Source organism: Dermochelys coriacea, chromosome 5, assembly GCF_009764565.3.
Source record: "Dermochelys coriacea isolate rDerCor1 chromosome 5, rDerCor1.pri.v4, whole genome shotgun sequence".
In the NCBI taxonomy this organism is placed as follows: domain Eukaryota; kingdom Metazoa; phylum Chordata; order Testudines; family Dermochelyidae; genus Dermochelys; species Dermochelys coriacea.
The window spans coordinates 3,808,922-3,836,721 of record NC_050072.1 but is presented as its reverse complement, the minus strand read 5'-3'; the positions used below and the strand labels follow the sequence as shown (position 1 = coordinate 3,836,721).

The following is a 27,800-nucleotide window of genomic DNA, read 5'->3' as shown; positions in this document are numbered from 1 at the left end:
TGAACTGCTCTGACTTTTTGAAATGCATGAAAATACCAAGGCAGTGGGGAGGTCTATTTATCTGGGAAAGAGGTTTCTAAGGAGAAGATCTATTTACCTTGCAGTTTACCATGGAGAAGCTTAGGTTAGTAATTTACTAGGTGAAGGCGCTTCAGGTTTTGGATAAATGTTACCATGAAACGTAAACATCTTCCTGTCCTGACTTTGTTATTATTGTCAACACTCCAGTGTCAAATCTCCTGGATTTTAAATTCCCTGTTTAGTTTGAATCATCAGCTTTTCCCCTTAAAACCCCACTCAAGGCCTCCCATTCCTGCACTTTACAAGCTTGACAACTGCAAGGGTAGTATAGACTCTCATGGAGAACTTTACACCTGTGCAGACTGGCGGGCAAGATGTCTCAGCACCACTCATGTCCCTCCAAGTCAGAGCATACTTGGCACATAGACCTTGTGTTGCTCCTTCATGTGGTGGGGTCGGGGGGGGGGAGGGACAGCACCCTCAACAAGTAGGGTTTGGATCATACACAGCAGATGAGCATCACAGGTAGCTTCCCCATAAGGACTGGTATTGTTAATCTTTTGTATTTTGAAAACACTGGGCCTGATTCTCAAGCACCTTGCCTCTTGCCTGGTCATTCGCACCCATCATTTGGTAGCATTTTGACCAGCCTAAGGATTTTCCATTACTATTATTCTGTATTTGTGCAGCAGCAGCACCAAGGAGCCAGTTGTGGACCAAGGTCCCATTGTGCTAGGAGCTGTGCAAACAGAACGAAAAGATGGCATCTTCCCCAGATGTAGACCCATGGGGTCAGATTTCAGAGCGGTAAGCACCCAGCTTTGCAGTCAGATTTTCCAAAAAGTTCAGCACCCAACTCGTTGAGCCTGTTTGAAAATCTGCCCTTTGTTTTCCATTTGCAAACACTTAAGCAAATTAAGACCTGAAGTTTTCAAGCTAGAAAACATAGAATCATAGGACTGGATGGGACCTTGCGAGGTCATCTAGTCCAGTCCGCTGCACTCATGGCAGGACTAAATACTACCTTGACCATCCCTGACAGGTGTTTGTCTAACCTGCTCCCCAATGATGGAGATTCCACAACCTCCAAAGGCAATTTATTCCAGTGCTTAACCACCCTGACAGTTAGGAAGTTTTTCCTAATGTCCAACCTAAACCGCTCTTGTTGCAATTTAAGCCCATTCCTTCCTGTCCTAGCCTCAGAGGCTAAGAAGAACAATTTTTCTCCCTCCTCCTTGTAACAACCTTTTATGTACTTGAAAACTGGTATCATGTCCCCTCTCGGTCTTCTCTTCTCCAGACTAAACAAACCCAATTTTTTTCAATCTTCCCTCATAGGTCACGTTTTCTACACCCTTTAATCATTTTTGTTGCTCTTCTCTGGACTCTCTCCAATTTGTCCACATCTTTCCTGAAATGCAGTGCCCAGAACTGGACATAATACTCCAGTTGAGGCCTAATCAGCGCAGAGTAGAGAGGAAGAATTACTTCTCGTGTCTTGCTTACAACACTCCTTCTAATACATCCCAGAAGGATGTTTGCCTTTTTTTTTTTTTGCAACAGTGTTACACTGTTGACTCATATTTAGCTTGTGATCCACTATAACCCCCAGATCCCTTTCCACAGGACTCCTTCCTAGGCAGTCATTTCCCATTTTGTGTGTGTGCAACTGATTGTTCCTTCCTAAGTGGAGTACTTTGCGTTTGTCCTCATTGAATTTCATCCCATTTACTTCAGAACATTTCTTCAGTTTGTCCAGATCATTTTGAATTTTAATCCTATCCTCCAAAGTGCTTGAAACCCCTCCCAGCTTGGTATTGTCTGCAAAATGTATAAGTATACTCTCTATGCCATTCTCTAAATCACTGATGAAGATATTGAACAGAACTGGACCCAGTACTGATCCCTGTAGGACCCCACTCATTATGCACTTCCAGTTTGACTGTGAACCAATGATAACTACTCTCTGGGAATGGTTGATCAAACAGTTATGCACCCACCTTATAGTAGCTCCCTCTAGGTTGCATTTCCCTAGTTTGTTTATGAGAAGGTCATGCAAGACAGTATCAAAAGCCTTACTAAAGTCAAGATATACCACATCTACCGCTTCCCCACTATTCATAAGGCTTGTTACCCTGTCAAAGAAAGCTATCAGGTTGTTTTGACACAATTTGTTCTTGACAAATCCATGCTGACTGTTATTTATCACCTCATTATCTTCTAGGTGTTTGCATATTGATTTCTTAATTATTTGCTCCATTATCTTTCCAGGTACGGAAGTTAAGATGACTGGTCTATAATTCCCCGGGTTGTCCTTATTTCCCTTTTTATAGATGGGCACTATATTTGCCCTTTTCCAGTCTTCTGGAATGTCTCCCATCTTCCATGACTTTTCAAAAATAATTGCTAATGGCTCAGATATCTCCTCAGTCAGATATCTCCTTGAGTATTCTAGGATGCATTTCATCAGGCCCTGGTGATTTGAAGACATCTAACTTGTCTAAGTAATTTTTGACTTGTTCTTTCCCTATTTTAGACTCTGATCCTACCTCATTTTCACTCGCATTCACTATATTAGATGTCCAATTGCCACCAACCTTCTTGGTGAAAATCGAAACAAAGAAGTCATTAAGCACCTCTGCCATTTCCACATTTTCTCTTATTGGCTTCCCCCCCTCATTGTGTAACGGGCCTACCCTGTCCTTATTCTACAAATACATTAGAAGCAAGAGGAAGAGCATTTTCTTGTTACCCTTTATGTCCCTAGCTAGTTTGATCTCATTTTTTGCCTTGGCCTTTCTAATTTTGTCCCTACATACTTGTGTTATTTGTTTATATCCATCCTTTGTAATTTGACGGAGTTTTCACTTTTTGTAGGACTCTTTTTTAAATTTTTTGGTCGTTGAAGATCTCCTGGGTAAGCCAGGGTGGTCTCTGGCCAGACTTCCTGTCTTTCCTATGCAGTGGGATAGTTTGCTCATGCCCTTAATAATGTCTCTTTGAAAAACTGCCAACTGTCTATTGTTTTTCCCCTTAGATTTGCTTCCCATGGGATCGTACCTACCAACTCCCTGAGTTTGCTGAAGTCTGCCTTCTTGAAATCCATTGTCTCTGTTGTGCTGTTCTCCCTCCTACCATTCCTTAGAATCATGACCTCGACCATTTCGTGATCACGCTCACCCAAACTGCCTTCCACTTTCAAATTCTCAACCAGTTCCTCCCTCTTTGTCAAAATCAAATCTAGACCAGCCTCCCGTGTAGTAGCTTTCTCTGCCTTCAGAAATAAAAAAAGTCTCCAATACGTTCGTGGGGTTATTTTCCCCACAGAGGCCTGGGTAGCAGAAGTCTCCCATCATCCAAAGCACGGGACTTGGTGGTGAGTTTGTTAGTTGTTTAATAAAAAGCCTCATCACCCTCTTCTTCCTGGTTTGATGGTCTGTAGTAAACATGCACTGGAGTCTGTCAGCTCATGCACTTGAAATTCCCCCTTGCAGTACCCTGCATTTTCCCTTCTCCTCACACCGATATTTATAATTTCCAGAGATCCCTTTCAGATTTCTTTGTCCTCAGTTGCTTGTGCATTTCCTCCCAATTTAATATCTGTGAATTTCATTAGCTTGCTCTTTATGAGAACTGCCTGCTCCTTCTAGATCAGTCATGCAGACATTAAATCAGAGTGGATCTAATACAATTCTTTGCAGTGCCTTGCTAGTCCCAAAGAGCTGGGACCTTTATTGGCCCACAGCTGGGCAGAAATTACAGTATTAGAGCCAGGAAAAGCCCAGATTTAGGGGCTTTTTTTAAGGCAAAGCTATTTATTTGAAAGAATTACAGACAGGCAGCAAAAGGTTATACAATGCTACTTTTTAATAAACTTTAATTTTTAAAGCGTAATTTCTTAGTAACTATGTTGGCCCTGCAAGTATTTTGACTGGCAAACAAAGCTGGTATAGCTACTGATTTTAGATGAAGGCCTTTGTTTTTTTCGTCTTTTTTAAACACTTGGTTTGTTAAGTGTTTCCTGCAGCAGGCTGTTGGTTACCCTGGGTTCTTTGTTTAACAGCATTACGGGCCTTTTTAGGTGTTAATTAGGGTGAGAGCTGAGCCTATGATTTTTTTAATAGTTATACCCCTTTTTGAAGGAGTTACATATTCTCAAAGTATGCTATATTGGCATTACATAACTTTTTTTTTTAATTAATATTTTTGGAAAGGACACTATGGACAGACTGAAGGCCAACTGACATTTACATTTTTATTAATCATTTTCTTATTAATTACTTTTTGAAGCAACTTTTGTGGCTGTGCGGTTTTACAGGGTTGATTGACCCAGATTAGGTAGTTCTAAATTTACCATTTATATGTTGTTTTGGTTAATTAGTTTTTTGAACACGACTGACACACAAGTACATACATTCAAAGTACATAGTTGGGTCAATGTCCAAGTGCAATTGTAACACCGACAGACCCCGGTCATCGGCAGCCAGGATTGAACGGGGGACCTCTGGAGCTTAGTGCATGAGCCAAAAGCCAGCTGGATATTAGCTAAGTCTGTAGAGAAGACTCATTTAACTCTCACTAAGTGGTCTCGGTGCCACTAGATAGGACAGAACACCACACCCAGAAGGTGTGTGGGTTACACAATGCTAGCTTTTTTACTTTTTATATGGTCTCTTTGATGCTGAGAGAACCCCGCTTCCAGAATTCTTCAGAAAATTTAAATGTACCACCCTTTATCACACTCATGCTAACCCCGGGGATTTATAATAATTGAACACCATCCCAACAGACACCTTCTGGCATCCGAATACATTGTCCTTTATTGCAATCTTTGACCCAGCCAAGGACTTTAAACTTGCACTTTGTTGGACAGCTTGTCGATGTGTGGGGCTGGGGGGAGGAAGGACTTTCAGGCTTGTCAAAACCCATAAGATACAACAACAACAATTCATGTTTTTGTAGACAATGGTCATTCTTGCCTTGCCTTTGTCATGAAAATGAAATCTGCAGCGCAGCCTGTTCTTAGCCACACGTGAGCTACAGAGGCACTGCCCATTTCCAAACTGAATGAATACCCCAGAAGTCCCAGTTTTACCCCATGGAGAATAGGAACGGTTTACTTGATTGTCATTGAAAGTGGTTTGCTGCCAGTTAGTTACGGGGGCCCAATTTTTGTGAGACTATAAATCAGGAATAAACCCACTGGAACCAGCATGCCAAATTCCCTCCTGCACTGGTGTCAGGGCTGGGGGCGGGTTGCAACTCCCCTAATTAATCCCAGGGCAGGCTAGAGCACCTTGAGGGCTGCTTTAACTTGTTCCCTGGATTTAGCAGCCCTTATAGGCCTTTGCATCATCAGGGCACATGGTTGCTTCAGCCAAACCTCCTCCCATGCCCACTTGCTCAATACACCCTCTCCCTGACCTTGGAATATCCGCTGTGCTGGAGGGCTCCTGCAGAGGCAGCGCAGAGCTCGGTTAGAGAGTCATAGAGTTTAAGGCCAGAAGGGACCATCATATCACCTAGTCTGATCTCCTGTATATCACAGGCCAACACCACCCAGCACCTGCAACTAAACCCAAAACAGCCTCAATGAGATCAAAGTATTATAGCCCACAGGAGACTAAACTATGATGTGCCACAAGCACAGAATAGGCGGGACCAAGTTGCACCAACGCTCAATGCCTCACAGTGGCAGGGAATTCAATAACTGAGATAATCCCGGAAAGCGACCCTCATCCACATGCTGCAGAGAAAGGTAAAAAAAATCCCAATGGTGATGCTGGCCGACCAGCTCATGCCAATATCCCCGTGTCTCAGTTGAATATGGGCTCTGTGGATATAGGGAAAAACTGTGCACGTTATATACCTTGACTTTAGCAAAGCGTTTGATACGGTCTCTAATAGTATTTTGTCAGCAAGTTAAAAAAGCTTCGATTGAATGAATGGGCTATAAGGTGAATAGAAAGCTGGCTAGATCATTAGGCTAAATGGGTAGAGATCAATGGCTCTATGTCTAGTTGGCAGCTGGTATCAAGCAGTGTGTCCCAGGGGTCAGTTCTGGGGCTGGTTTTGTTCAACATCTTCATTCATGAACTGGATGATGGGATGGATTGCACCCTCAACAAGTTCATGGATGACACTAAGCAGGGGGGAGAGGTAGATACACTGGAGGGTAGGGATAGGGTCCAGAGTGACCTAGACAAATTGGAGGATTGGGCCAAAAGAAATCTGATGAGGTTCAACAAGGACAAGTGCAGAGTCCTGCACTTAGGACAGAAGAATCCCATGAACTGTTATAGGTTGGGGACCGACTGGCTACGCGGCAGTTCTGCAGAAAAGGACCTGGGGATTACACTGGATGAGAAGCTCAATGAGTCAGCAGTGTGCCCTTGTTGCCAAGAGGGCTAACAGCATATTGGGCTGCATTAGTAGGCGCATTGCCAGCAGATCAATGGAAGTGATTATTCCCCTCTACTCGGCACTCGTGAGGCCACATCTGGAGTATTGCATCCAGTTTTGGGCCCTCCACTACAGAAGGGATGTAGACAAATTGGAGAGAGTCCAGTGGAGGGCAATAAAAATATCAGGGGCCTGGGGCACATGACTTACGAGGAGAGGCTGAGGGAATTGGAGTTATTTAGTCTGGAGAAGAGAAGAGTGAGGGAGGATTTGATAGCAGGCTTCAGCTACCTGAAAGGGGCTCCAAAGAGGATGGATCTAGACTGTTCTCAGTAGTGGCAGATGGCAGAACAAGGAGCAATGGTCTCAAGTTGCAGTGGGGGAGGTCTAGGTTGGATATTCGGAAACATTTCACTAGGAGGATGGTGAAGCACTGGAATGGGTTCCCTAGGGAGGGGGTGGAATCTCCATCCGTAGAGATTTTTAAGGCCCAAATTGAGAAAACCCTGGCTGGGATGATTTAGTTGGGATTGGTCCTGCTTTGAGCAGGGGGCTGGACTAGATGACCTCGTGGGTTCCCTTCCAACTCTAGTCTATCATTCTATGAATACTGACAAATACAGAGCTAGAATTAGTCTGGCTCATCACTGTGGTAGTAGTGTTAAAATAGGTAGTATGATTATAAAAATGTGTTTAGACTTTATTAAAAGCTTGTGAGTTGCTGCCTGCATTCATCTTACATTAATCCTAGTGTAAAGTGCTGACCTCCCACAAAAGGTGTTATGCCCAGCACCCATCGACACAAGACGGACTATTGTGCGACATTAAAGAGAACAAAAAAGTCAGGGTTACTCTGCTCTTCCCCCATGAAGAGGAGTCATGCAAGTGGATTCCTCCCATCAGCCGAGTTTGCAGCCCATAGCACATGGGAGGAGGGGAGTAAAACACCCTAAAAAGAAAGAACTGGATCTCTGTGCTGTTTGGACTCTGGTGAGCAAGGTTTTCTAAGCATAAGCAAGAGATCCTCAGTGGCTTAGCCTTAAAGGACTTATGGAGCTTCCTGAGTCTAAAAGCTCCTCTTACCTTTTGGAACTTAAGATTGTAACTCATTTGCGTATGGACTTTTCCCTGCTTCAAACTTGTAAATAACTCTCAATTCCTTTTCCTATTTAATAAATCAGTATATAGTTTATTATAGGATTGGCTACATGCATGGTCTCTGATGTGAGATCTGAGGTGCAACTGACCTGGGGTAAGTGACTGGCCCTTGGGGACTGGGAATAACCTGAATATTGTGGTGATTCTTGGTGTAAGGGACCATCTATCACAAAGGTAAGATTACCCACATGGTGAGACAGATTGGAGTACCTAAAGGGACTGTGTGTGACTCCATATTTAAGCTATTATAGTGCCTAATAGAGGAGCTTACACTTGGTAATTCGTTGGTGCAGTCTAAGTATAGAACTCACAACCAATTAGGGGGTTGTGCCCTGCTTCCTAACAGTCTGCTCATGCTCGAGTCACAGCAGGACAGCTGAACACCAAAATGATGGCCCATCTGCCCTGGGCAGGAGATTCCTTCCCAACCCTACATATGGCAGTTAGACCCTGAGTGCATGAGCAAGAACTAGCTAGCTAAGTGTGTGTGTGTGTGGGGGGGAACACCCGGTGGCACCGCAGAGCCCTGGCCCAACCCATCCAGGTTCATAGATCAACAATAAATTGAGCTCAGTGGAGTCCTGCCAGCATAAACGAGACCAAGGCCAGACTTTGTGGATGCCAAGGCAGCTTTGGTTGCAATAGAAGAGTACTGTATATTGTTAGCAAGCACGGCCATGCTGCCAGACTCTGCCGGCTAAAAGCTAGGATGGCACCGAGGCCAGAGAGCAGTGGCAGATGAAAATGGCTCCAGCCTGTGGGAGCGACTAGTGGAGTGCCGCAGAGGGGCAACCATAGGATTTACTGGAAGGACAAAACTAGAAGGGTCAAGCAAATCCTGAGCAAACTGAAATCCAAGGGGACGTGGGAAAACAAAGGCCTGGGGCAGAGAAGTGGCTCCTGCATTTCAGTGCAGGGAAGTGTAAATGGCGAGGAGAGGGCTGAAATATGTCACAAGAGATTAAGCCCAAAATGGTCACAGGGCAACAAGAAGCAGATCAAGGAAAGGAGCTGGGGGCAATAGGGACAGAAGGGCAAAGCCATCAGCTCAGCGCCAAGAGCAATCCCAATCCAGAGGCGGGTGGGCATGCACAGCCACAGCTAGCCGAGCGAGACACCCTCTCTCCCCAGGGTCCCAGTCCCCTCCAGCTCAGACTGTTGTCCGAGGTCTTGTCCCTGAGCTTACAGCCATTCGCCTGCAGCTTGATCCCAGGAGTGGCTGGAACAACCCAAAGGCAGCCTCCCTAGGCTGTATTTCAAGCCTGCTCTGGGACGGTGAGGTCCCTGTACAGGCAGCCTCTCCCTCACCGTATCCCACTGCAAACACTTACCTGCGTTTTGTCATTTACTGCGTCTAACTCTCTCCCCGCCTGCCACTGCCTCCCAGCATTCTCTCTTCCCCCTGGGTACCAGTGGATCGTTTCCCCCTCCTCTCTCAGATTTACCAGCTATCCTCTTTCTATGTCGAACGTGATGCTTTTTAGACACAGCCAAATGCAAGGTCATACATCTAGGGACAAAGAATGTAGGTCACACTTCAAGGACGGGGGTCTGTCTCCGGGAAGACAGCAAGACCGAAAAGGACTGAGGGGTGGTGGTAGATAACCAGCTGAACATGAGTTCCCAGTGTGATGCTGTGGCTCAGAGGACAAACATGATCTCTGGACAGATAAGCAGAGGACCATCAGGGAGGTGACATTACAGCACACCATACAATATACAGCATGGGTGAGACCATTCCTAGACACTGCGTCCATTAAGGACGTAGACAAATCGGAAAGGGTTCCAAAAAGAGCTAGGAGAATGATCTGAGGTCTGGGAAACCCTGCCTCATGGTGAGAAATGACAGAAGCTCCATCTATTTAGCGTATACAAGAAAAGGTTCAGAAGTGACTTGATCATGGTCTATAAGTACCAACATGGGGGAAAGATTTCTCACAGCAAGGGCTCTTCCTTCCACCTGCCTGTGATGTTCCCCTCTGGGGTCATCCAGACTGGTGATCTGCTAGGTCACTCCAATCCTTGACGCTTGAAGCCAGCCTTACCCTGCTCCGCTGTGAGAACCCCACTCCTGGGCTGTTCACGCACAGTCTCTGGCATGTAAGCTGCTCTTTGGATTGTGCAACCGAATGACACTAGCCAACATCTCCAGTCCCAGACACAACCCTAGGAACCTCCATCTTGCTGTGTCCAGTTATGCCTGCTGGACGCTGCAGGCTTATAGGAGTTTGTCAATTTAACAAAGAAATTGATATGTACCAGGCTTGTTATCCCAAGGGGAGTCTCTGACACACTTCATACCAAATGCACTGCTTCAGGTAGAATAAACAAACAGATTTATTAACTACAAAGATATGTTTTGACTTATAATCACTTAAAATCTAAGTCAGATTTGGTCATATGAAATAAAAGCAAAACGCATTTTAAGCTGATCTTAACACATCCAGTGCCCTTACAAAAACTTGGATGCTTCTCACCACAGGCTGGCTGGTTGCCCTTCAGCCAGGCTCTCCCCTTTGATCAGCACTTCAATCGCTTGGTGTGGTGTCTATAGATATAGGTGGAAGAGAGAGAGAGAGAGCATGGCAAATGTCTGTCCCTGTTATCATGTTCTTTCTTCCCTCTTGGCTTTGCCCACCCCCCACACTCTTTATAATCAAGTGAGCATTACCTCATTGCAGTCCCAGACTACCCAAAGAAAGGGGGTGACTCACCCGAGAGGCCAACAGATCCTTTTGTTGCTGCCTAGGCCAGCGTCCTTTGTTCCTGTGAGGCTGAGCTGGGTTTGTCCCATACATGCCCTGATGAGGTGTGAACTGCCCCTCTGCTCTTGGAGAGTTTTTGCTTGGGCTTATTTTAAGCCATGAAGACACATTTTCAGCCTCATAAAGTATATACATGAAATTATAACCTATAAGATTACTATAGCATTACTGCAACAATCACTATTACAACAATGCCCAGTGTATTATGAGCCTTCCAAAGACACCCGACATGACGAACTTTGCATTGGATACTACACAATCATTTTACAAGTATGAACATGGGGGTGCTGGGTATTCCCCTGAGGTACAGAGCATCATACCGCCAAAGGCAGAATGAGATGCAAGGATCAGAAGCTGAAGCTAGACAAATTCAGGCTAGAAGTAAGGTGCAGATTTTTAACAAAGGTAATTAACCACTGGAACTTTCCAAGAGAGGTGGTGGATTATCTGTCGCTTGGAGACTCGAGATCAACATTTAGATGTTTTTCTACAAGATTTGCTCTAGCTCAAGCAGAAGTTATGGGCTTGATGCAGAAATGATTAGCTAAGTTTGTCTGACTTGTGTTCTCCAGGAGGACAGGCTAGATGATCACAAGCTCTTTCTATGATGAAAGTCTCCGAATCTCCGTTGCCTGTCTCTCTGTGTTAGTTACCTGGCCATGCTGGTGTTTGCAGTTTGGTATGTGGGTGGCATTTCTAAAGGCAGCAAGGATGGTCCTAGCTAGAGCATTAGCCTGGGCTATGGAAGATCTGGGTTAGTGTCTGGAACCAATCCCTGAAACAAACCCCATTGCCAACTCTGTCCGCATATCTATTCAAGGGACACCATCATAGGATCTAACCACATCAGCCATACCATCAGGGGCTCATTTACCTGCACATCTACCAACGTGATATATGCCATCATGTACGAGCAATGCCCCTCCACCATGTACATTGGCCAAATCGGACAGTCTCTATGCAAAAGAATAAATGGACACAAATCAGACATCAGGAATTATAACATTAAAAAACCTGTAGGAGAGCACTTCAACCTCCCTGAACACTCAATAACAGACTTAAAAGTGGCCATTCTTCAATTAAAAAAAACTTCAAAAACAGACTCCAATGAGAAACTGCAGAACTGGAATTAAATTTGCAAACTGGACACCATCAAATTAGGCCTGAATAAAGACTGGGAGTGGATGAGTCACTACAAAAACTAAATTTCCCTCTCCTGATACTCTCACCTTCTTGTCAACTGTTTGAAATGGGCCACCTTGATTGCATTGGCCTTATTAGCACTACAAAAGTGATTTTTCCTCCCTTGGTATTCACCCCTTCTTGTCAACTATTGAGAATAGGCCACTTCCATCTTAATGGAATTGTCTTGTTAGCACTGACCCCCCACTTGATAAGGCAACTCCCATCTTTTCATATTATATATACACACACACACACACACACACACACACACCCCTGCCTACTGTATTTTCCACTCCATGCATCTGATAAAGTGGGTTTTAGCCCACAAAAGCTTATGCCCAAATCAATTTGTTAGTCTCTAAGGTGCCACAAGGACTCCTTCTTGTTTTTACTACATACGCTGTTACCTACTGTGTAGGATCATGCCCACAACGTGCTACAAGCTTCTCTGACGTTCTAGAAGGACACTGAGGAGTCTGCTCTACGGACAGAGGCAGGTGGACAGAGGTTTGGGAAAGAAGACCAGCAGGAAGCTGACTTTTTAATACCGGTCAGCTAAATCCATTGTAGGCAGCACAGAAGATGCAGGACTTACAGCTGGACAGAGCAGAAGAAAGATGTTCCATATACTTCCCTTTGTCCCTCTCAGCAGCCACTTTGCAACCACATTATGCCCGCCCTGCAGTGTCCATGCTGAAAGCAATTAAACCCTGTAAGATTTCTTGAATCTTGGCATCGGACACACCACTAAGATCTGGCTCTATTACTGCATTCCTTCCATCCACTACGTCGGTCTGTTTATCTCCAAAACCATCCAGACTGTCCGGAACGATGTTTGCTTTACAAACCTTATTGCTGTTTATTACGGTGGTTCCCACGGATATTTACAGCTTGTTTATATTAGTGCTATTAGCTTCTATCCTTAATAAAAATATTTACTGGACAGTAATTGCTAGGGTCATTTTCCTTCTTTCTTCAGGAGACTGCTTCTACACCCCCTTGCATTTTCTGGGACCTTCCCAGATCTTGATGATTGTTTTTTTTTTTTTTAAATTAAGTGCCAGTGATTAGCTAAGTTCAATAGCTAATTCCCTCAATACCCCAAAGGCCACTTATCCAGATCAGCTAACCATTCAAGAAGTTCCCAATATACCCTCACCCTGGCATTTATCAATAGCTATTTTTGTAAGGTCTTCCTCACTTCTTTAACAGTAATGGTATACACAGATTTAAAGAGGAGTTGAGTATCTCAGCCACTTTGGGACTCGCATCAATTTCTTCTCCTATACTTAACGGGTCTGCTTTCTCATTGGTATTTCTTTCCCTCCTGCCAGATTTGAGAAAACCCTTCTATATTCCCCATAGCCTCTCTGGTTAGTGGTAATTTACTCCATTCAAACTGTATCTGCACAAGCGTGACAGAACCACAGCTGCAGCTACACCCCCAGACACCTACATCATTGGAAGGGGTTTTCCCATCAATGTCATTAATCCACCTTGCCAAGTCATGGTAGCCTGGTCATGGGAAGAATTCTTCCATCAGCCTAGCTGTGTCTACACTGGGGGTTAGGTCAACTTAACTACAGCTGTCAGGATGCAACATTTTTCACAGCCCTCAGCAACACAGCTAGGTCGATCTAATTTTTAAGCGTAGACCAGGCCTTAGGTTGCTCTTCTCTTTCCCTTTCAAGCCATAACACATCCTCAGTATTCTCCTTGCCCCAAAGCCACAGCAGCTGGGTCTTCGGCTGCATGTTCTTCCTCAGCAGAAAAATGTTAGTTTGTTCCAACTGGCATTGTCTTCTTGGGGTCACCCACCTTTTAGCAGATTGAGCGCTTTCAAGGGCGGAAGGAAATGTTTACAATCCTGCTTCTTCCATGGTCATAGATTTTAAACACTTCCTCCTGCCACACCTCGCTCTCTGGATTTCTTCATTCCCCTCTGTGTGCTTTGGTGCAGTTAAGTAAACTGGCACTGTTAATTCCTCTTAACTAATTTCTTATCTCACAATCACCAGTAACTTATGATCACGGCTACGCACAGAGAGGTTAGATAAAAACATACATCCTCTTGCTGGAAGGCTGTAACATGACTTTATTTCTTAAAATCCAGAACCCTAGCACGCAAGGATCCCAAAACAGAGAGAGACAAAGCAGGCTGCTCCCTAAAAACAGGGCACAGTTCACCCACCTTACTCTCTAGACTGCCTGTTTGCTTAAAGCCCAGATTGCATGCTTCCCTACAGAGTCCCCTAGCCTGCAAGCAGGACCAGGAAAAACCCCTTAAATTTAAAGCAACAGCTTACAGTTTTAACACAGTTTTCAATGCACCACAGTGACACAGCTCTCCTACTATCCTCAAGTCTGTGTCCCTTTTCAGTTCCTCCTGCTCAGTAAACATTTGACCCAGGTTGGATTTTCTGGGACATAAACTTGTCCGCTATACAGAAGAGAAGCCTTCCCAGGATGCATTTCTCACCAAACAGTTGTCTGGATCAAGTCCCCTATTAGTCAAGTAACCTGTAGTTGAGGCGATTTGTATGCTCTTGGCTTGGAGGTGCCCCCTGCAGGTTTCCCTTTGTTTCATTGCATCTGGTTCTCCACCACACTCTTCATTGTCAAATTTCATTTGAGTGGCCCTGAAAATAAACCACTTTTGACACAGGCTGCCACCTCTGCTTTCCTCTCTGTCACTCCTTTATAGATTGCCTCCATCTGTATTGACATTCCAGTTAGGAGACTCATCCAAACAGCGTCCACTTACGTCCTCAGTTATAATCTCAATAGCAACCTCTGGTCTTTCCTGCTCTCTCTCCCCCCCTCCCGGCACTCTGATAGCATTCCTCAGCATTGAACCTCCGCCGAGACCCCTGCAAGAAATCGGCCGGCCAAGGACTGCCAGGTCAGGGGCAAACCCCTTCCCCTAAATAAGGCTTGTAAGTGACTCAGGGCAGTCCAGTTAGGTACAGAGCTGGCCAAGGTAGCCGGATGTTACTGCCATTTCTCTCAGCGTCTCTCCAGGTCCCCTCCTACTTTTTGCAGCATCCTTTGTTGCGCCGGGCAGGAGTTGGGTCTTCCTCTGCGTTCGCCGAGCCCAACGGGGTGCCCATCCTGATTGAGCCCTCTGGGACGCTACCAGAACACAAACAGTCGCAGCAAAAAGACCTCGGTTTCTGCCCAGCTGTGGCAAGCAGCCACCATACTTACCGTGTTGGCTACACAGTTGCCAGCCCTCTCCTATTCCCACTCCTGTTATCCACGGTCTGCATCACAATGGCACTGCACAGTGCTAGCTGAGACCAGCACCCCGTGTGCGCACACAGCGGGTATGTCTATACAGCAGACGAAGGGCAGACTGGCACGCGGGCCAGCATACCCATAATCTAGCTAGCGTGGGTAGCAACAGCAGTGAAGACATGGAAGCATAGGCTTTGGCACAGGCTAACTGTCCCAGTCAGGGACCTGCTGGGTATTGACTCAGGTTGCCCAGCTATGCCTGCATTTCTAGTGTTATCAGTGCTAGCTAGATTGAGCCTAGTGGGGGTATGTGTCCCCAGGCTAAAAATCACACCTTCATGTGCGGGGTAGACTCCCCCAGAGAGAGCGTGTCCCTGCTCTAGGGAGCTCACAATCTGAATAGACAAAGGGTGGGAGGGGAAACTGAGGCACAGAGAGGGGAAGTCACACAGCATGCCAGGGGAAAAGCTGGGGATAGAACCCAGGTCTGCGGGCCCGCAGCCAAGTGCTCTCTCCACTGGGCCGTGCTGCCCCAGATGACACCGAAGCTCGTCTTAATGGCCGAGAATGCAACAGTGCAGGATTGGCGGTTGCAGGGTGTTGGTGGTTGGGACCCCGCGTTACAAAGCGCAGAAGGCACAGCTATGCAGCAGCAGCATCCGCTCGCTTCAGTACTCGGGAGGGGGCCGGGGGTCACTGGCAGAGAAGCGGCTGTTTTGATTTCACATGATCTCAACCTGTCCTTCACCCTCAACCGCTCTTCCTCCCCGCACCCAGAAATAACAAGCAGGGAAAATCAAAGGAAAATATTATTTTCCAGAGCACTTCTGATCCGTATTATATACGCTCATCACCAGCAAAGGATCTTGTGCTGGTATCTCTCTCCAGCGCCAGCCAAACAAGGAAAAATGCATTATATATATATGTGTGTGTGTGTGTGTGTGTGTATCGGGGGCGGAGGGGGGAGCTAGACAGAACAATAATACTGACCAAATTAGGTGACTTAATAGGTCTTTGATGGCTAACTTTTTGGTGATTCTATGAGGGAACATGGCTTACTGGTTAGAGCAGGGGATGTTAGATATCAGGACTCCTGGGTCCTATATCCTATAACTGGTAGGCAGTGTGGTCTAATGGTTAGGGAAGATTTTAGCAGCCAGTATTTTAGCAGACAAAGTTACTAAAAAAAAAAAATACACACCACCAATAATAAAATTAAACTCATGCTGCCTCCTGGTTGTTGTTTTTTTAAAAAACCTCCTTTCATTTGATTTCTTTCCCTCCATCTCCTGATGTACCTTCGCTCCTATATCTATGGTCTCCCCCTCCCCCCTAAGTTCATCTCACACCAGGTTGACACTACTTTACATTTTCCAGTTCTTCTGGCTCCTTGACCTTCCCCGCTTTCTCTCCCAAGACACCCCTTTCCAATCTCTCTCTCTCTCTCTCTCTCTCTCTCTCTTCCTTTTCAACTTGCTAGTCATTTTTATTCCCTTGTCCGTTGCACATCTAGCAACTCTCTACAGCTGCCCCCCACAACCCGCTTTCTTGATACTTTCACCCTCTCCCTTCCAGATGTGCCCCCCTTAGCCAGCTATTGATATTTTAGGCATCAGACTACAGCCCCTTGTGCCCCACATGCCATCCGCCAAGGCCCCCCCACCACTGAAGAGCTATACTCCTGAGATCTCTGGGCTGCAGGGAGGTGGGCTGGAGTAGGGAGCAGGTGTAAACAGAAGCAGCAGGAACAAGCAGCTGATTATTTGTATTGCAGGAGCACCTCGGGGCTCCCCAGTCAGAGACCAGGCCCTGGCGCTAGGCGCTGTACGAACACATACACGACAAAGAGACAGTTCCTGCCCTGAACAGCTGAGAACTGCAGTACAAGACAGGACAGAGACTGGGGAAGTGGGAGGAAACCATGAGATAATCCTGGGGAGCGTGAGCTCTCTGCAGGCCTGCTGGGAGAGGCAAGCCCCCCATGGCGAGATGTCCTGGGCTGCAGAGCAGTCCGGGCAGGGAAGGGATGGGAGATCAGTCGCATGGGGCAGGTGGCCTTGAGCAAGCGAGGAGGACTCAGCTGCTTCGCTGGGGAGATTACATCACATGCTGCTCAGCATTTGCTACGCATTCCCCTTTGCGGCCGATCCACAGGGGATGGGCACCGATGACAGCCCCAGATCCAGGATGGATCTCCTCCAGTCCCGATTCATGCTTTCAACACTGGACATGCCCAGTTCAATGCCTGGTCTTGTCCAAGAAGGACTCCAGAGCCCAGAACATGCTGCTTTTCCTAATATGCAGCCTCACTCACTCAATTTAACCCCAATTCCCCTTCGTTAGATTGGCTTTTATTACTGCAAAAGAACCTCCTCTCTCCCTGCAGCCTGCTCTTCCTCCTGCCTCCCCCCTTCAGCAGCACTTGTCCAAACCGTACATCATTAGTGCTCTTACTCTGCCCTCGTAAATCAATCCCCTGGTTAGAGAAGAGGAACAGAAAACAAATTCCCTCCTGTTTCTCAGTGGTGCAGTGGCTACAACTGCAAGCCGTATTGCAGCTGTGATGGACCAGCAGAAGACACAAAGAGGGAGGCAACTGCCTCCCTGCTCCACGACACCTTGAAATTGTTTGGTTAATCTAGGACTCTCCCGGAATTCCCCCTCCCACTGAGGAGCCGCGTTTTGGAGTAGACTTGGCCATTTAATCGCCCAGGTTTCTAACCTCTTTGCCCCTTCTCACGAGTCCTCTTTCCCCACTCCTATCTGGAACATCTTCAGGTTCAGCCTTGTCTGCCAATGTAATTAACATGTCATTTACCTGGCTGGGGGAAACCCTGGAGAATGTACAGGAAAGGAGAGAGATAGAGAGAGAGACAGAATCCAGATATGACCTAACAGGGTTTCGGTTTTGTTTTTTTTCTTGCCCTGCTGCTTATTTCTAAGTGCTGGGATTGATTGATTTATATTGTATCCATCTCTGCGAGATCCAGGTCCATTATGGAAATTAAAAGGAACTATTGTCAGCAGTAGGCATAGATCAAACTGGTGTCTCAAACACCCACCAAACAGATATATACCCTCTTGCTATCGGCCCAATACCAAAGAGAGCTGAAGCCTGTAAAGCAGGTCCCACGCTGGTGTCCTAACAGTTAGGCTGTGGGCTCCCATGGCCAAAGGGAAGGCTGCCAGCTAAGAATCTGCTGTTCTCCCCCTGGTATTCAACACTAGTGGGCACAAAAGCCATGATGCAGAATAGAGGGAGAGGCAGCCACGGAGGTAAGCAGGTCCTGGGCCATTCAGAGCTTTGCAGCTCCTAACCAGCCCCCGGAATTGGGCTTGAAATTGGTTTCCAGGAACAGCTGTGGGCAAATAACTGGTGTTTCAGAAGGTTGGGAGGAACCCTTGTATATTGACTGGCAGGACTATAACATTAGAGATAGAACTGGTCCAAAAGTTTTTTTGGGGGTTTTTTTTGGACAGAAAATGCAGTTTCTGGAAAAATCAAAATTTTTGTGCAGGAAAGTTTAGATTGTTGCCAAAATCTTTCAAGTTTCCCATCAGGAAAATCAAAACAAAATTTTGCATCAGACCAAATGATGAAGGGACTGTGTCAAATGGTTTCCTTTTGTGAAAGCATTACTGAAATGAAATTTCTGTATCCATTTTGATTTAAAAAAAAAAAAGCCATGAAAAAATGTCAAAAGTTGACAGATTTTTGCAAAAAACTTTTTAAATAAAAAAGGCCATTTTTCAACAAAAGAACTTATAATTAGAGGCTGAGGGAATTGGGGTAATTTAGTCTGCAGAAGACTGAGGGAGGATTTGAGAGCAGCCTTCAATTACCTGAAGGGGGGTTCCAAAGAGGATGGAGCTCGGCTGTTCTCAGGGGTGGCAGATGACAGAACGAGGAGTAATGGTCTCAAGCTGCAGTGCGGGAAGTTTAGGTTGGATTTTAGGAAAAACTTTTTCACTAGGAGGGGGTGAAACACTGGAATGGGCTCCCTAGGGAGGTGGTGGAATCTCCTTCCTTTGAGGTTTTTAAGGTCAGGCTTGACAAATTGGCTGGGATGATTTAGTTGATGTTGGTCCTGCTCTGAGCAGGGGGTTGGACTAGATGACCTCCTGAGGTCCCTTCCAACCCTTATATTCTATGATTCAAGCGGTATGGTGCAGCATGGAAGTCGCACGGCTGCAGGTGCAGCATGGGAGATGTAATCCATCCAAGGATCTCAGTCCATGGAGAAGAACAGGGGTAACAGACCCGAACAACCACTCCCATGTGGCCACACAGGACAATGCAATTTGCTATCGAATGGACTAAACGTTTCAAGTTAATTCAACAAACCAAACAAAATATTTTACCATTTCTGAGATTTTTCTGAACATTTCATTCTACAAAACTTTTTGGATTTTCAACTTTTTGTCCCAATTTGGGCCCAAACCAAGTGTTGAAATATCAGAATTTCCCACAAGTTGGAATTCTGATTTTTGCTCAACCCTCGTCTGGGCTCTAGATGAAGATAGACCAGGGTGTTATCAGCTAGAGGGAGGAGAAAGCAGACGCTACCCTGGATTTGAGACAGTCAGGGGTGTTCAGCCTCAGGACATTTTGCAAGTCCCTTCCTCTTGCCCAGGCAGTGAAGATGCTGGTACCTGATTGTTTGTGGGACCATGGAGACTGAGTGGGGAAAGTCCTGCCTGCAGGAGTGAGCGTGGCTGGAGTTTTCCTGCTGCTGTTGTCATTGTGGTGTTATTTGAAACACTGCCAAACACCACCTGGAGAATCAGACAGGTGCCTTTTTAAATACACACTGTGAATTTAGATAAATGAGCAGCAGAGACATTCCCGCTGCGTATACGAAGGAGCCCCTGAAGAATCGTTTGAGTGCATGAGTAGGCCTAGAACCAGCTCCCTTGTCTGGCTGAAGCAGAAACCACTGGAGGAGTAAGCAAGCCCAGAGGAGCACCATTGAATTTCTGGGCAGGGGAGGGCAGAACAAGCCATAAACCAATGACCCACCACTGCTGCCGCTTGAACTGGAGGGATGACCCCTAACACCAGCCCTGTTTGCAAGCCCCGGTACGTGTCTGGGTACATCCCTCTCTCTCAGCCCAACCCACTTGCCCCTTCTGACCTTCCACCCACCCAACTATTATTCCTTTATTTACAGGTGGATGCAGCATCTTTCGCAAGCCTCTAGAATCACGCCTACAGGAATCGCAGCCATCTCTGGGCTGCCACTCTGGGAACCAGCAGAACCACGCTGCGGTGTAGAGCAGGACGTGAAGAAGACCCTATCTACCCAAAAGCCACTGGCAATGCAGAGGCAGAAGAAAATTCCCAAAGATAGAACATGGCCAGGGGATAGAGGCTAATGCCTCTCCCACAAGAAGTGCCAAGAGCTCTCTAGTGGTGAAAGGACTTTAAGGTTTTCTGTCGTGTATGAAAAATGTCACAGCATCCCCTAGCACATCCTAGATCTCCGGGGACAGCTCTGACTCAGATGGGAGAGCGACACCTACTGAGGGCTTGTCTACATATGAAAGTTAATCTGGAATGAGGTTGCAACAATTGGGGTCCAGATGGGTGTGAACACCAAAAGGGAGAATAGGGGTCTGAAACCCAAAGCATAAGCAATTGAAACAACTAGTTGTATACAATGTTATCGTGTATAAATATATGTCAAGTAAGATCTTTAATGAAACCTTGTGATGGTCTGAACTGGATGGTCACTAGGAGATAGGTACACAGATTATTGGTGGGTGGGTGGGTGGAAAAAACTGTAGTTTAATAAATGTGTTAGTCTCCAAGGTGCCACAAGTACTCCTGTTCTTTTTTGCGGATACAGACCAACACGGCTGCTACTCTGAAACCTGTAGTTTAAACCAACTCCAAAATACTTCTACCCCAAGCAGGTGTCTGGTGTGCAAACTGTGGGGAGTGTGTGTGCCAAAGAGAAGTGATAACTCGGTCAGATAAATTCTACCAATTGCTCCTTCGGGGGTGACTAACCAGAGGGGAAAGTCAGAGTGCCTGGCAGTTAAGAACTTGGGGAGATGGATTTGGGGGGGCTCAGGACCAGAAGGGCTAGTGGATCACCCTGCAGGGAGTAACTAGGTGAGTGGAAGCCAGGGTTGAGACCCCTAATGCGTATAAGGCTGGCGAATGCTGTCAGAGCTCAGAATCAGAGCAGTACAGCATTAAGGCATGCAAAGTTACAGGGCAGGTGGTGACAACCCCTTCCTGGTCTGGGTGATCCCCAAAATGTCGCACAAGTAGGGTGTGAACTGAAACCAGATTAACTCTCCCTGGTTAATTCCATGTATGGGTGCTCTTATTCCAGAATAAGACTGCCGTATTCCAAATGAGCTTAATCCTCTGGAATAATGACAGGTTTCAGAGTAGCAGCCATGTTAGTCTGTATCCGCAAAAAGAAAAGAAAGACTTGTGGCACCTTAGAGACTAACAAATTTATTTGAGCATAAGCTTTCGTGAGCTACAGCTCACTTCATCGGATGCATTCGATGCACAAGTCCTCCTTTTCTTTCCTCTGGAATAAGGCACTCACATTCTGGACTAATAACATCCGCCGACGTGCACAGGCTGAAATTATGGAAAAGCAGCATCACTTGCCCCATAACCTCAGCCGTGCAGAACAGAATGCCATTCACAGCCTCAGAAACAACTCGGACATCATAATCGAAAAGGCTGACAAAGGAGGTGCTGTCGTCATCATGAATAGGTCGGAATATGAACAAGAGGCTACTAGGCAACTCTCCAATACCACTTTCTACAAGCCATTACCCTCTGATCCCACTGAGAGTTACCAAAAGAAACTACAGCGTTTGCTCAAGAAACTCCCTGAAAAAGCACAAGAACAAATCCGCACAGACACACCCCTAGAACCCCGACCTGGGGTATTCTATCTGCTACCCAAGATCCATAAACCTGGAAATCCTGGACAACCCATCATCTCAGGGATTGGCACCCTGACAGCAGGATTGTCTGGCTATGTAGACTCCCTCCTCAGGCCCTATGTTACCAGCACTCCCAGCTATCTTCGAGACACCACTGACTTCCTGAGGAAACTACAATCCATTGGTGATCTTCCTAAAAACACCATCCTGGCCACTATGGATGTAGAAGCCTCTATACCAACATTCCACACAAAGATGGACTACAAGCCGTCAGGAACAGTATCCCCGATAATGTCACGGCTAACCTGGTGGCTGAACTTTGTGACTTTGTCCTCACCCATAACTATTTCACATTTGGGGACAATGTATATCTTCAAATCAGCGGCACTGCGATGGGTACCCGCATGGCTCCACAGTATGCCAACATTTTTATGGCTGACTTAGAACAACGCTTCCTCAGCTCTCATCCCCTAATGCCCCTACTCTACTTGCGCTACATTGATGACATCTTCATCATCTGGACCCATGGAAAAGAAGCCCTTGAAGAATTCCACCATGATTTCAACAATTTCCATCCCACCATCAACCTCAGCCTGGACCAGTCCACACAAGAGATCCACTTCCTGGACACTACGGTGCTAATACGCGATGGTCACATAAACACCACCCTATATTGGAAACCTACTGACCGCTATTCCTACCTACATGCCTCTAGCTTTCATCCAGATCATACCACATGATCCATTTTCTACAGCCAAGCTCTACGATATAACCACATTTGCTCCAACTCCTCAGACAGAGACAAACACCTACAAGATCTCTATCATGCATTCCTACAACTACAATACCCACCTGCTGAAGTGAAGAAACGGATTGACAGAGCCAGAAGAGTACCCAGAAATCATCTACTACAGGATAGGCCCAACAAAGAAAATAACAGAACGCCACTAGCCATCACCTTCAGCCCCCAACTAAAACCTCTCCAACGCATCATCAAGGATCTACAACCTATCCTGAAGGACGACCCATCACTCTCACAGATCTTGGGAGACAGGCCAGTCCTTGCTTACAGACAGCCCCCCAATCTGAAGGAAATACTCACCAGCAACCACACACCACACAACAGAACCACTAACCCAGGAACCTATCCTTGCAACAAAGCCCGTTGCCAACTGTGTCCACATATCTATTCAGGGGACACCATCATAGGGCCTAATCACATCAGCCACACTATCAGAGGCTCGTTCACCTGCACATCTACCAATGTGATATAGGCCTTCATGTGCCAGTGCCAATGCCCCTCTGCCATGTACATTGGTCAAACTGGACAGTCTCTACGTAAAAGAATAAATGGACACAAATCAGATGTCAAGAATTATAACATTCAAAAACCAGTCGGAGAACACTTCAATCTCTCCGGTCACTCGATTACAGACCTGATAGTGGCTATCCTTCAACAAAAAAAACTTCAAAAACAGACTCCAAGGAGAGACTGCTGAATTGGAATTAATTTGCAAACTGGATACAATTAACTTCGGCTTGAATAGAGACTGGGAATGGATGAGTCATTACACAAAGTAAAATTATTTCCCCATGTTATTTCTCCCCCCCCCCCCCACTGTTCCTCAGATGTTCTTGTTAACTGCTGGAAATGGCCTATCTTGCTTGTCACCATGAAAGGTTTTCCTCCGCCCTCCCCCCCCCCGCTGCTGTTGATGGCTCTTCTTAAGTGATCACTCTCCTTACAGTGTGTATGATAAACCCATTGTTTCATGTTCTCTGTGTGTGTATATCAATCTCTCTTCTGTTTTTTCCACCAAATGCATCTGATGAAGTGAGCTGTAGCTCACGAAAGCTTATGCTCAAATTTGTTAGTCTTTAAGGTGCCACAAGTACTCCTTTTCTTTTTTCGAATACAGACCAACACGGCTGCTACTCTGAAACCTGTGATACGTGGAGTGAATCAGGAACAGCTATTCCAGAACAACTGCTCTTGCAGACAAGCCCTGAGTCACCAGCACCCACTTCTTGTAGTGGAAGCCTCCAAATATTAACCTGGCCAGACTTTTCTCAGCTAAAGAGATATTATGCTGAAAGGTCCTGCCAAATAAGAAGATCTAGGGTAGGGTTTCTCAGTCTGGGGGTCACATGGGCCATGACCCAGACTGCTAAATGCAAAGAGAGGGCCCGGCATGGGAATAGTTCAAAACCACTGATCTAGGGTCTGCTCCTGCTCCCACTGAAGTCACTGGAAAAGCACCCAGGACTTGACCAGGGGCAGGAGCAGGTGCTGAACCAGGTATCTGGAAATCAGTTTCTGCTGCAATGTCCTCCCTAAATGCCATCCCTTCTGTGGCAGCTGCCACCCAGGGCACTGTCCCTCCACAGCTCTCATCCGTTTGTCCCTGTCCCCAGCTCCGTCCAACAAACAACCTGTAAAGAAAGCCCATTCCACCATCTAAGCAGGTGCCCACTGCAGCCTGCTGGGAGCCCCGGACCATTGCATGCGCTGGGAGAATCCATCTGAATGATCTCGCTGCATCAACAAAGCCCATCAGGATGCAGCGGAGATAAGTGGACCAGCTGGGTCCTTCTGGCCCATCCTTCTTTGGGGGAAAAGATTTTACTGCAGAAAGTGGTCAGGTAAATTCTACCAATCTTATTCTGGGGGATAGGAAGAGCTTGATTAGCACTGTGTTATCTATAAGGTTGTTTCCTCTTCTGACCTTCCCTCCCACCCTTTAGTGCTTAATGCACCAAAATAACCCTGTGCGCACCGAAGGAACTTCATGCTGCCGCAGGACACAGAATCACAGACGATCAGGGTTGGAAGCTAGTCCCACCCTCTGCTCAAAGCAGGACCAATCCCCAACTCAATCATTCCAGCCAGGGCTTTGTCAAGCCTGACCTTAAAAACTTCTAAGGAAGGAGATTCCACCACCTCCCTAGGGAACCCATCCCAGTGCTTCACCACCCTCCTAGTGAAATAATGTTTCCTAATATCCAACCTAGACCTCCCCCACTGCAACTTGAGACCATTGCTCCTCGTTCTGTCATCTGCCACCACTGAGAACAGCCTAGATCAGAGGTGGGCAAACTACGGCCCACGGGCCTTATCCAGCCCGCAGGACTGTCCTGTCCAGCCCCTGAGCTCCTAGCCTGGGAGGCTCACCCCCGGCCCTTCCCCCACTGTTCCCCCTCCCATGCAGGGCTACGAGCTCCTGACGCTCTGAGCAGCATGGTAAGGGGGTGGCGGCGGCATGCACACGGCAGTGGGGTGGTTGGGTAGGGAGTCCCAGGGGACAGACAGGGAGCAGGGGGTGGTTGGATGGCGTGGAGGTTCTGGGGTGGTCAGGGAACGGGGGAGGTTGGATAGGGGGTGGGATCCTGGTTTGGATGGGTCGGGAGTTCTGAGGGGGACAGTCGGCGGTGGGAAGTGGGAGGGGGCAAATAGGGGGTGGGGACCAGGCTGTTTGGGGAGGCACAGCCTTCCCTATCTGGCCCTCCATACAGTTTTGCATCCTGATGTGGCCCTTGGGCCAAAAAGTTTGCCCTCCCCTAGTCTAGACCCATCCTCTTAGGAACCCCCTTTAAGGTAGTTGAAAGCAGCTATCAAATCCCCCCTCATTCTTCTCTTCTGCAGACTAAACAATCCCAGTTGCCTCAGCCTCTCCTCGTAAATCATGTGCTCCAGCCCCCTAATCATTTTTGTTGCCCTCTGCTGGACTCTCTCCAATTTTTCCATATCCTTTTTGTAGTGTGGGGCCCAAAACTGGACACAGTACTCCAGATGAGGCCTCACCAATGCCAAATAGAGGGAAATGATCTCGTCCCTTGATCTGCTGGCAATGCCCCTACTTGTACAGCCCAAAATGCCATTAGCCTTCTTGGCAACAAGGGCACACTGTTGACTCATATCCAGCTTCTTGTCCACTGTAACCCCTAGGTCCTTTTCTGCAGAACGGCTGCCGAGCCATTCGGTCCCTGGTCTGTAGCAGACTGTAGCATGGCCCTTTAGAACCGTCACAGGGACAGACCAGCAATTAGAACTCAGACCCTCCAGCTCTAAGAGCACAGCCCCCCACCCCCCACACCCCTACACTTGAGCTACGGGAGAATAACTATCAGCCATTAGCAGTATAGGGTCCTATGACACACTTTTGAGCCGTTCTGATTCCATCCAGAAAAGGACAGCTGTGTTCACACACACACTAGCCACTTCATTGGCATTGGAGCCAGGTGTGCCTTTACATATCTGAGCAATGACGCACGGGCAGCATGAGCTTGTTTCATCGGCAGCATGGCCCAATGCAAACTGTATTGTATAAGTGACCTCAACAGGCAAAGAACGGGGCTATCAGGTTAGTACAGTAATAGAGGAGTAGTCTATACCAGAGGAATGGGGTCAGGTATTCTACATGTAGCAACATGCTGCTCTATAACCAACAGCCTCCAAGCTGGGCCTGACGTATTCCTTACAAAGAAATAATGAAGCAAGCATAGCACTGGTGAGAAATGGCAGCCCTACAGCTCTGGAACTGGAAATCCTCCAGTCGCCATTATTATTTATAAGAGCTGCTCCAAATTTTTGGAACAGAAAGTTCTTTTGTTGAAAAATGGCCTTTTTTATTTAAAAACAAAAAAGTTTTTGCAAAAATCTGTTAACTTGTGACATTTTTCATGGCTTTTTTAAAATGAAAATAGATACAGAAATTTCATTTCAATAACCATTTCAGTGATGCTTTCACAAAGGATTTGTTATTTTTAAATGATGAAAGGTCTGTTTCAAATGCTGGGAAAGGAAAACAGTTTCAAGCATTTCCCATTTTGCCATGAAATTATTCTGCCAGATTTCGACCTGCTCTGCATTTGTCAGAGTCGATATGGGTGCTCAGGACTTCTGAAAAATCAAGCCAGCTAGGAAGGTACCTAGGAGAGGCAGCGTAGCCTCATGAATAGAGCTCCGGACAGACTCAGGAGACCTGCATTTGATTCCCAGCTCTGCTGCTAGCTTGCTGGGTGACCTTGGACAAGTCACAGCCCCGCTCTGTGCCTCAGTTTCCCCAATTGTAAACTGGGGTTAATGAGACTGGCCTCCTTTTTGTGAAGCACTTCAAGATGTAGTGATGAAGAGTGCCTGGCAAGAGCTGGGTAATATTATTAAATATGGATTTAGGAGCCTAACTTTAGGTGTCCAAAGTTTCAACGTTCTGACCCAGATGAGCCACCAAATTGCAGCCAGTGCCTGGATCAGAGGACAGAACCATGCAGACACTGCAGCCTCTGAACAGGCCGCCACTGGATGAGGGTAACTGGGGCCCAGCTAACCGGGGACTGGATTTAAATTGGTGATCCAGGTGGAAGGTTCATTTCCAACCCCCTGAGCCAGCCAGCATTTCCAACCCCCTGAGCCAGCCAGCCTCCTCCCCTCACCTCCACCCACCAGAGACGTTCTGCTCTCCCATTGCTCCTCACTCCAGTAACGTCTCCTGTGCCTGCCGTAACTCCAGCTCTGTAATACATTGCTCAAATACGTACTGGAAGGAGAAAATGACAGCGAAGCCAGTCGGCTCCTTTGTCATATGTTCCGTTTTCTTACCATCTCTCTGTATTTCCTGTTTCCTGCTAGGGGTCCTCTGGATGTCAATAGCTTGGGCAGGTGGATCTGAAGCAGCCCCAGCTGAATTTAGCCGTGCATTTCCCCAGGGATTCAGAGAGCTCTGGACAAACCAGGTCGCTTTGCATTTGAAAGCCTCATGGAGGGAGGGGGGCCCAAAACACCCTTTGGCAGGCCTCAAGCCTGAGCGAAGAATGCCTGGGCCAGCAGATTCTGGGAGGCAGGGCACAGCAGAGCCGTCCATCCGCCACTGCCTGGCCTCTGCACTTCATCCCTTCCCGACAGCTTCCACCAGTGGGAACGCCCAGGGAGCCAGCTCTGGGGCTGCACTGGATATTCTGGGCTGTCATTTGACTGACAGCTCACTCTCTCTTTCTCTCTCCAGCCCTATCACAGAAGCTGCCTCTGGACTATGGGCGTCTGAAACTGATCAAAGCTATTTCGGGGCGGGGGGAGGAATCCTCTTTCTTCTGCCTGTTAATCTGCATGGGCAGTGT

General features: G+C 46.9%; 1 protein-coding gene across 4 annotated transcripts in view; it reads right to left on the bottom strand.

Moving 5' to 3' along the window:
* The window catches only part of CNTFR (ciliary neurotrophic factor receptor), a 446,573-nt gene that overhangs the window by 380,335 nt on the left and 38,438 nt on the right, over nt 1-27,800 (bottom strand). Inside the window, exon 1 of one of the 4 annotated variants that reach the window (XM_038402721.2) lies at nt 27,286-27,534. The exons of the other annotated variants lie outside the window; for them this stretch is intronic. The gene's annotated coding sequence lies outside the window, so the exon portion shown is untranslated. Of the gene's footprint in view, nt 1-27,285; nt 27,535-27,800 lie in introns of those variants that run through there. 4 annotated transcript variants of the gene reach the window in all.